The sequence below is a fragment of the Callospermophilus lateralis genome, chromosome 4 (genome assembly GCF_048772815.1).
Source record: "Callospermophilus lateralis isolate mCalLat2 chromosome 4, mCalLat2.hap1, whole genome shotgun sequence".
In the NCBI taxonomy this organism is placed as follows: domain Eukaryota; kingdom Metazoa; phylum Chordata; class Mammalia; order Rodentia; family Sciuridae; genus Callospermophilus; species Callospermophilus lateralis.
In genome coordinates, this window is record NC_135308.1 from 106,934,885 (window position 1) to 106,944,557 (window position 9,673).

The following is a 9,673-nucleotide window of genomic DNA, read 5'->3' on the forward strand; positions in this document are numbered from 1 at the left end:
GTTTTCCATGCGTAAGAGTGGTCCTGTAGAGGAAGGTGTTCTGGATGACTCCCCGTGGGCCCTCTTCTTCTCTCTCTGTATTTCTTCCCTACTTGATCTCATCCATGTTCGTGACTCAATTATTACAGCATTATTGCTTTCACCTAAGTCCATGCCCTCAACCTTCCTTATAGTTTCAGATTAGTACATACAGAGATTGTCTTGTGGTGCCGCAAACTCCTCAATTTAACCCACACAGCAGACAGTCCATGATATTCCCTGACTTCCCTTTATCCCTCTCTTAGCCATGACACCATGGCTCACCCTTAGGCATCTCAGACTCCTAGGATGTAGCCTTCATACCTCATTCTCCATCACTTCTTATTTAATTGTCAGCAAGTCCTACTGATTCCACATTCTTGATAAGTATCAAATTAATGTACTTCTCTCATCCTCTGACTACCCTACAGGTCCCAGCCACCACCATCTCCTGTTCAGCCTTTGGTCATAGCTTTCTGATCATTCTGCATGCATCTTTCCTGGGCCCCTTCAACAGGTTCTCTACATCATAGCCAGTCTTCAAAACTGATTTGCTGATGTGACCCCCATTCTGCTGGACCATGATTCTTGAGATATAAAGAATGGTGTCGGGTCTGAATGGCCTGGCCCAGCCTGCCTCTCTTGGCCTCTTTTGTCATTCTCTGGTGTAGCCTTTTGGGGTTTGAAAAATATTATGATTCCTCCTCCCCACTTTATAATCCTGTTTCTTTATCTTGAATTGTTCCTTTCTCTGTTCACAGGGTAGTACACACTCAGTACTTGACTCACATATCTCCTAGTGAAGAAAGCTTCTCTGAGCCCTCAATCGGGATCAGATTTTTCTGTTATTCATTCTTATTTAATTGTACTGTTTTCTTCCCTGGTACTTTTCCTACATGTAAAAAAAATACATCCTACCCCTACCACTGTATTGTAAGTTCCAGGAAAACATGAATAAATTAGTGAATCTCAAGCTACCTGATTTATGGGTAGCCCTGTCAGGGATCTGTGGAAACACGTTTGATGGTGCTGATGACAAAGTTAAGGAATTCTGGGGTTTTAGTGCTGTGAATCTCTCTCTTCAATGTTTTAAGACTAACATCAGATTATAGGCTAATGATCTGACTGGTATAATGAGATAAAGGTTGGGAGAGGTGCTGGCATAGAAAGCTTGATGAAAGATAAAATACTTTTCTTAAGGTATCTTAATGAAATGGAAAGTGCTATGAATTCAAATCTTTGGTTTACCTGTTATGTAATCTTAAGAGGTGAGGTCAATACAACTCCCATCCCCTGTAAAATAACAAAATACTGACTTCTAAATTAGTTGTGATAACTAGGAATTACATATCCACAAAGTGCCTGCACCATAATGAGTTGGTAAAATCTGTAGACCAAAGATTTTGAATAAATAGTGATAGCAAAGTCCCCCAGATGTGCCCCTAGCAAACGGGAAGCATTCAATGAACCATAGCCATTAAAATAATGTGATAAAAATGACGGACAAAGATGCTTTCTTGTAAGATAAAGGAGGCAGTGAGATCACCTAGGAACAGAAAACTGGAAGTAAGTGGTGGAACAATCCTGGACAATAATCCAGAGTAGGTTTTATATCAGGGAATGGTGCCTGGAGAGGGCGAGCCACATACAACCATTCAGCCACACAGTGTGACTTGGGCGTTCCTGGCAACTACATACAAAAGTGAGTGGATGAATATGGTCCTGCAGAGGAAGTGAACTGGTAAGTCACAGAGCAGAACCAGCAGGAGGGAATCTCAGAGAGGCCATGTGAGGAGTAAGTGGGCCACTGCATCAGAGTCGATTCAGATAGAAATGCAACGTCATCCGTATCTAATGTTAGCAGTAAGAAGGCTGTGGGTGGCTGCCTCTTCCTCTGGAGATGGCCCACATTCTCCCTCGAAGGTGTACCCCTTCTTTTACTCCAGAAGTCTCTCACTCTCCAGATGGCTGGCATTTTCCCTTAAAGGTTTATTTTTTACTTTACCCCAAAAGATATTTCTCCCCTGGGATAGCCTGCATTCTCCCTTGAAATGTGGAATCTGCTTTCCCAATTAAATCTGTGCTTCTGAAGGGGGTGGTGGTGCTTTTGGTGACATTAGCAAAAACTACTTTGAGCAAAGTGTTGGGGCAGAAGGTAGAACCCCAGAGTTGAGCAGTGTGTGGGAGGGAGGAGCGGAGAGAGGGAGTTTATGTTATTCTTTCAAGAAATGTGTCTAGAATTGGCAGAAGAGAGATTGAGTGAAGTAATTAGGGGGAGAGACAGGGTTGAGAGAGGTCTTTTTGTTTGTTTGTTTTAGGTAGAAGAGATAGTGACTATTTATAGTCTGAGAAAGAATTAATTAGAGGAAAGGAAGATGTCCAATGCACTGGAAGGAGAGGGATAATTAACAGAATTGAAGATCTGAAGAGGTGTTAGGGTGCCAGCCCTGAGCTCCGTGACCCACTGATGAGCCCCAGTCAGACTCCCGCCGCCAAATACACATATACCTCCAGCTCTCCCTTTCCTGTGTAGCCCTGGGCCCTTGCCCGGGGTCTTGCTTTGCATTTACATTCTTGACCCCCCTGCATCTCTCTGACCTTTTGCTTTGCCTCTTATTTTCTCTAGCCTGCACTCGTCCTGAAGATCCGATGACTGATTCAGCTGCTCTGGCACCTGGCCACTGCTCTGTTGGCCACGCTGCCGCCCTCGCCCTCAGCTGTTGCAACTCCTTTGGCCACTCTGAGTAACTGCCCTGCCAAGCCCCCTCCCTGATGGTCCACTCAAGGGAGAAGCGCTTCCCAAAGAAGGTCACAGCAAGAGAAGGAAATCTGGGAAACAGGGAGGGGTGGCTTCTCAGGCTGGAGAAGAAGAGGCCAGGCAGGGCCCCAGCAGGATGCACAGAGGAAGGGGTTTAACATTTCCTTTAATAAAATGTGGTACTTTGGGGGGTGGGGATTTTGCCAGGATAATATATTACATTAAAAACTCGTTTTTAAAACAAAAATTTTAAGTGAGCGAAGGACATATGTTCATTCACTTATGCAGCAGATACCTATTGAACTGGTAGACCATGTTCTAGCTTCTGGTGACCCTGGTGAACTGGGCCCACCCTTGACCTTATTGAGTTTTCTATGACCCAGGGAGACCTGAAGATGTGAAATCAATAATCACCCACCTATTTATGAAGTTGGAACTCTGGGGGAGTTCTACCCTGAGAGCTCCCCCCGACACATACTGGTAGGCAGGAGGCCAGGTGATTTGTTCAGAAGGGTGATACAGTTCCATAGGTGGCCTGAAAGGAACATGAAGGTAGAAAGGGCAGCTGTCGGGAAGGGGAGACCAGGCAGATCTAGGCGGTGTAACCCCACAAGAGTGTGCATACTCTGCTTGAATGTCTCCAAATTTAAACCCTGGAAAACGTGTTTTCAAGCTGGCCATGTGTGTCACATGTTTGTCTTTAAGACAGCAAACTCTTCCTTCCAGTGTCTGTTAGTCACCACTGTGTTTATCCCAGCATTGCCAACAGCTGTGTTTTGCAGAAATAATCTTCAACTCACACTAAATTTACTAGAAAGAACTAATCCATGTCTACAGACCTGTGAAGTGACAAGATAAATGTTTAGATGGAAAGCTACAACTGTGTTCTTATTAGGTTCCTTATGAGATTTTAAAATGATGCTCATAGGAGCCATTGAGCCCTGTTCCCCTGGGCTTTGACAAGCTCCCCTCAATTGCCTTCCGAGGGCATAGGCACTAGTGCCATGGTTAAGTGTCAAGAGTGGATCATCAACGAACGGACTCTAACTGCAACTAACATATTTTAACAGTTACCTCTTAATTTTACATTCTTACAAATTAAAAGTGCCTCAGAACTTTTTTCCTAACCTCAAATACACATTTCTTAAAATTATTCACTATTTTATGAGAATGTTTGCAGAATATTAGAAAAGAAAATAAAAAAAATAAGAAGACCATCTCTAACATTTTTCTCTTGTATGAAGTGTACTTTCTTTTATTTATCCATCACAGGTTCTATCTTCTATATGGGGAATTCTAGACGCATTTACAGTTTGCTCTTGAATTGTGCACTAAAATAACTGTGTTTTGGGGGTATTAAAAGATAACAGCAAGAGAAAAAAAAAGAAACTGTGACTAAAAGAGTATTTTGCTGATATCTTGTGGATAATTTTGATTCATTTGTTTTGTGTGCATCTTGACTATATCTCTCCATTCACCTAATTTGCTTTTATCAAATATGTATTTGGCACAGTATGTTGTATTATAAGCTGTGATGAGGGAGACAAGGAGAGAAAAGATTTGTTGCTGAATTTTTAATAACAGCTCTGATGTGCTGCACACAATAGGCAAATAATAAATATTTATTGAATTGATTTAAATTGAGGCAGGATCAAGGATGTGTGGCTGATGGTTGAGGTACATGTTGCTATGGTGGCAGGTTAAATCCACAGTACTGAGGGAAAGAAAGGGGGTAAAAGATAAGACAAAATGAGAAAACAGAAGAAAAATGAAGAGACATTTGCAAGTATGGACATCAGCACCTACATTCATGATCCACTATAGACGTAGATAGTACAAATAATAATAATATTGCATGGTCAAATTTTAATAAGTGAAAAATCGAGTTAAACACATTCATATTTAGTGCTTTCATTTAAAACTACCATCTAAGTTTTCACATTGCCTCATTCACGCAGAGATACCTGTAAATGGAGTGAATATCAGTAGCCTAAAGCACCATACAATTATTGCAAAACAATTCCTCCTTTCAGTTAATTTCTTGCTTATCCATAGGCTAATCCTTTTTTCAACCTTGGGCTGATTCCAGTTGTCTTCTTTTGCACTGAGGCACCATCTCATCTGCCTGTGTTTTAGAATGTCAGGTTAAAGGAAAATAAAAGTAAAAGTAAATTCAAAAACAAGCAAATAAAGAAAAGAAAATAAGAAAACACAAGGACAGAAAACAACAGCAACAATAAGTGCTGCGTCTCTCTTCTTAGATGGCCAGCATCTGGACCTCTCCCTGTTCTGGGGAATTCCTCATCTTCTGGACCTTGGCGGGTGGTTCACACACTGCTCCTTAATAAATTTGATTATGTCAGAAACTTGCTTGCCAGGCCTCCTTTGCAACTACAGCCAACCACCCCACCCTAGAGCCAGAGACTTGGAGGACACTCTCCCTGGCCACAGTGGCAGGAATGCCTGTGGCGTGGGCAGAGCCCAGATGGCTTCTCCAGACCAGGCCCCTGGTGTGAGGGGGGCATTTTCCAGATTCTGTCACATATACCAGATTCTCCCCCAGTGCCACAGCTGGTCTGTCAAGGACCTTTACGTAAAAAAGACAAAGGTGCATGGCTCTGTCACCATCTGGTGGCTCTGCCTCTGCCCTTAAAGAGGGACCTCAGCTATTTGTGCTTCTTTTCCTAGATATCTTTTCTGCCTAAATTAAAGTTTGCCTTGCTGACATACACACACGTGCACACACACACACACACACACACATGTTACCACACTTATCTACTCATATCCATAAACTTTTCCATGGTGTTATATGTCTTTTAAAACATAGTAGGATACTTTTATGTGTATACTGCCTTTTTATCTTGAATAAGGGCCCATTGCATCTGCCCAAAACATAACTATCGAAGGTTTGATATCCATTCAATCTCGATCTACTAACCCAGAGTAAATAATAAGCTTTTTTAAAATTTAAACATTCATGTTCAAGTTTAAATGACTCCCAGCATTTAAATGAGAGAGATAAAAAGTTAAGTTTCTCTTGTTTGGTGAAGAAGGGGATGATAATTATGAGCAGGTACATAGGAAACTATTTGAATTTACATGAAGCAAATAAAATTCATGGGAAGAGTAAATTGGGCTACCTGACGACCCCAATCTCTCACCTATGACTATAAGCCATCCTGTGTATTTTGTTTAATTCCTCCAGAGTTACTGTGGCTGCTATTACTAGTAAAAGCACATACATGGAGCCCCTACACAGTCACTGAGCTTCCTTCAAGGACACAGCTGAATTCACCTCAATCTAGGTCTCACCTCCTGCACCTGCCTCCTGATTGAGTTTTACATGGCTCATCATGAAGCAACTGCAGACACCTATATGCATGTACCTCTATTGAGTGTTCATTCCCATGCTGCGTTCTGTATCCTGTTAACCCCATCCCTGATCCTCTCCTTCCTCCCATTCCCAGCCCTTGTGATGACTAGAACACTCACCCTGCAATCAATAGCCTTCCTTATATCTTCCACTTCTTTCTCAGGCATTTTCTGTCTTTGAGGCTGTGCTATCTGGCTACACCAACTTCTGTCTAATTGCCTTCATCTCAGAACTTCCCAAGCACAATGTCTCACTGATCAACACTTTAGCATCCGGTTCATAGTCTCCTCCATCCCAAAGTATAGGGTTACTGTATCCTCCTACCTGAAATCCAGGTCCAACACCCTTCAGTAACCTCCTCTCCTTTAGCTCAGATACTCACTTGCTTTTTTCATTGTGCCACCCCCTGAAATCATTAGTTTTGGAGTTCTTCTTCCAGCACAACCCACTCTCTTTGGTGGCCTACTTATGAACTCTTATTGAAATCATATTTAACCTCATTAAGACTCCCATTTCATTGACCATGGTGATTTCTAAGTCCCCTTCTATCTTTGTTAGCTCCTTATTTGGCACTGATTCCATGACCGATCATACTTTCTCTCCCTTGGTAATCTCTAGTCTCTTTTGCCACAATTAAAATCCTATTGCCTCATCTGGAACATGAGGATAATATTAGTAGCTATCATAGGATCATTAGGAGAATTAAATATCAGTGTATCTAAAACACTTTAAAATTTACCTGCAACAGGTTAGGTATTTTGCTGTCATGGCTACCTGGAAAAACCCAACCCTAGAGAAACACAAACATTGGCATCCTCTGAACATATATTCAAAGAATGAACAATACCAGAAACATTTTCATGTAATTGTGAAAAATGGTACCTCTACATGTTCCTGATGAAGCTTAAACTGGCCTCCAACATTGCTCAGAAGTAAAATCATTCTTCCTTCCACAACTATTCCATGACTTCCTCCCCTCTTTGGATCTTCAACCTTGCATCTGACCTCCCTAAACTCTCTATGCTAACTTGAGACAACCTCATAAAATCCATAACAAATAGAAACCATCACTCAGGAGCTCCTGCTTCTTCACACCAAGTCTACGACTACTCTGTACCTGTAGCTCTCTTCTTTCTCCTCCCTCCTGCTAGTGGGCAAGAGTTTCCACTGTTATCAAAGGCAATGCTTAGGTGTTTTTACCTTGTCCCCTCCAGAGGCCTCAGTCTACTGATTATCACATCTCTTTACCCTCCATCTCACTTATGTTAATAAAAATCCTCATTTTTCCCATCTTATCAATGTGTTATCAATGTCCTCTCCCAATTTGTGCATTGCCATTTCTCTCTCTTTATGGGTCTCTTGATAAATAGCAGTTCTTATTTTATTTTATTTTTTGGGGGGGAAGACAGGGTCTCACCTAAGTTATTGAGGCTGGCCTCGAACTTGTGATCCTCTTTCCTGAGGCTCCAGAGATACTGAGACTAAGGTGCATGTCTGGCTCTAGTGTTCTTTAATGCAATTAAATTTATCAGTCTTTTATGATTTATGTTCTTTATGTAATATTTTCAATATTCTTTCCTATCATGACATCACAAAATTTCCTATTTTTAAAGTACAGTAATTTTGGCTTTCTTGGGTTTTAACCCAGTTGTTATTTTTTTTTAAATTTATGATGTAAGAATGATATCCAACTTTATTTTTGTATAAAAGGATAACCAACTTCTAAGAATGATATTTTTTTTCAAAAAGGCATCATGTCATTATTGATCTACATATGACTCTTATCTTGTTTCAAACATATTTATGGGTTTGCTTCAAGTGTCTCTCTAGGGTCTGTTTCTCTCGGCCTATAACAATTCCTATGGTCTTAAATACTTTAGCTCAATCAATAATGCCTTACATAAAACGTGTTTACTTGGGGTGTCACTCCCATATGTTTTTTTCTTTTAAATTGCATTTTTTATCCTTGGATCTTTGAATATATAAAATTTATAATCAACTTGTCAGTTTCCAAAAACAAAAGAAAGTGTGTAGGGGATATGATTAGTACTTCATTGAACCAATGACAGGAAGTTGACCTTTTTAAAATGTTATTTTCTAATCAATGAACATGATCATCATTCCATATAATTAGAATTTCTTTGACATTGTTCAGAAAAGTTTTACATATTTCTCCAGAAAGGACTTGCCTATCTTCTGTAATATTCATTATTTGGTATTTTGGTGCTACTTAAAATAATATCACTTTAATTTTATTTTTCAACCACTACTGATATGTGAGATGCATACTAATGTTTATTTAATTTAGTTTTCAGCAAATTTGCTAATTTCTTGTCAATTCTACTAACTTATCTGAATCTTCTTTTAGAGTTTTTATGCACAAAGTTGAAACAATTGCAAATAGATTCAATTTCATTTCTTCCTTTCTAATCCTTTTAATTTCTTCTCTTAATCTTTTTTGCCTATTGACTTCTAAATTTGAAAAATCTGTTGTGTTGTTAAGTAGATGGACCACACAAATTCCACCTTTAAATGTGTCCAGTTGCAATAGTTTATTGGTAATCGTGCAGAAACAAATATATAATGAAAGATGTTCAACAAAACTGTTAAATATCATGCTAATGAAGATTTCTAAGATGTTGCAATGCTATGTCATCTTTATGGCAGCAAAAAACTTCACAAAATTATTAAATTATGCTTCATTAGAAATGCCATTTGAAGACTGCCTATTGGCAAAATTTTGACTAATATGATATCTGATTATTTTGAACTAGCAAGCAAAACTTTGATTTTTTTTAACAATTTCTGCCAAATTATATTTTCTATCATACGCATGTACAAATAGGTAGCAATGAATCCCAACATTATGTATAATTATAATGCACCAATAAAAACATGGAAAAAAAGTTAGAATATGCAAACTATCTACAGATAATAGTTAAATAACAACATCAGTTCCAAGCTTTGAAAATCACTAGGTAAACAGAGAAGGAAACACTGAGCTCAAAAATATGGAACGCTTCACGAATTTGCGTGTCATCCTTGCGCAGGGGCCATGATCATCTTCTCTGTATCATTCCAATTTTAGTATATGTGCTGCCGAAGCGAGCACAAAAACTTTGATGTTGGTAACAGCATTTTGCACATACATTTTTCAACAGGAATTTGCATTTGTATTGTTGATGTTTAGAAAAAAAATTAAAGGAAGACAGAAAAAAGAAGAAACCAGATTACATCTTTCAGTTATTAAATCAAATTTTGACAATTTAGTTTCCACAAAACATCTTATATAATGTAGATTAATGTTTTAAATTTTAGTTATAATTTTCTTAATGTTCACTTTATATGTATACTGAACTATAAGAGTCCTATTTATACATTGTTTATGCTTAGTTCATTATGCTTAAAATAGCTTAAATAAAATCCTGGAGCCCTATGAGGATTTTTTTCTTGAAACAGCCTGTCATTTTATTACTTATGTTTGAGAAATTCCATTCCTATGAGCTAAGAGACTCTCCTTG

The 9,673-nt window shown here is 39.1% G+C and overlaps 1 non-coding gene across 1 annotated transcript; it reads right to left on the reverse strand.

The window, feature by feature from the left end:
• Positions 1 to 9,157: 9,157 nt before the first annotated feature.
• LOC143398779 (U6 spliceosomal RNA) lies at positions 9,158 to 9,264 on the reverse strand. Its single transcript, XR_013091363.1, has one exon. It is a non-coding gene; the product is annotated as a U6 spliceosomal RNA (small nuclear RNA).
• Positions 9,265 to 9,673: the final 409 nt, after the last annotated feature.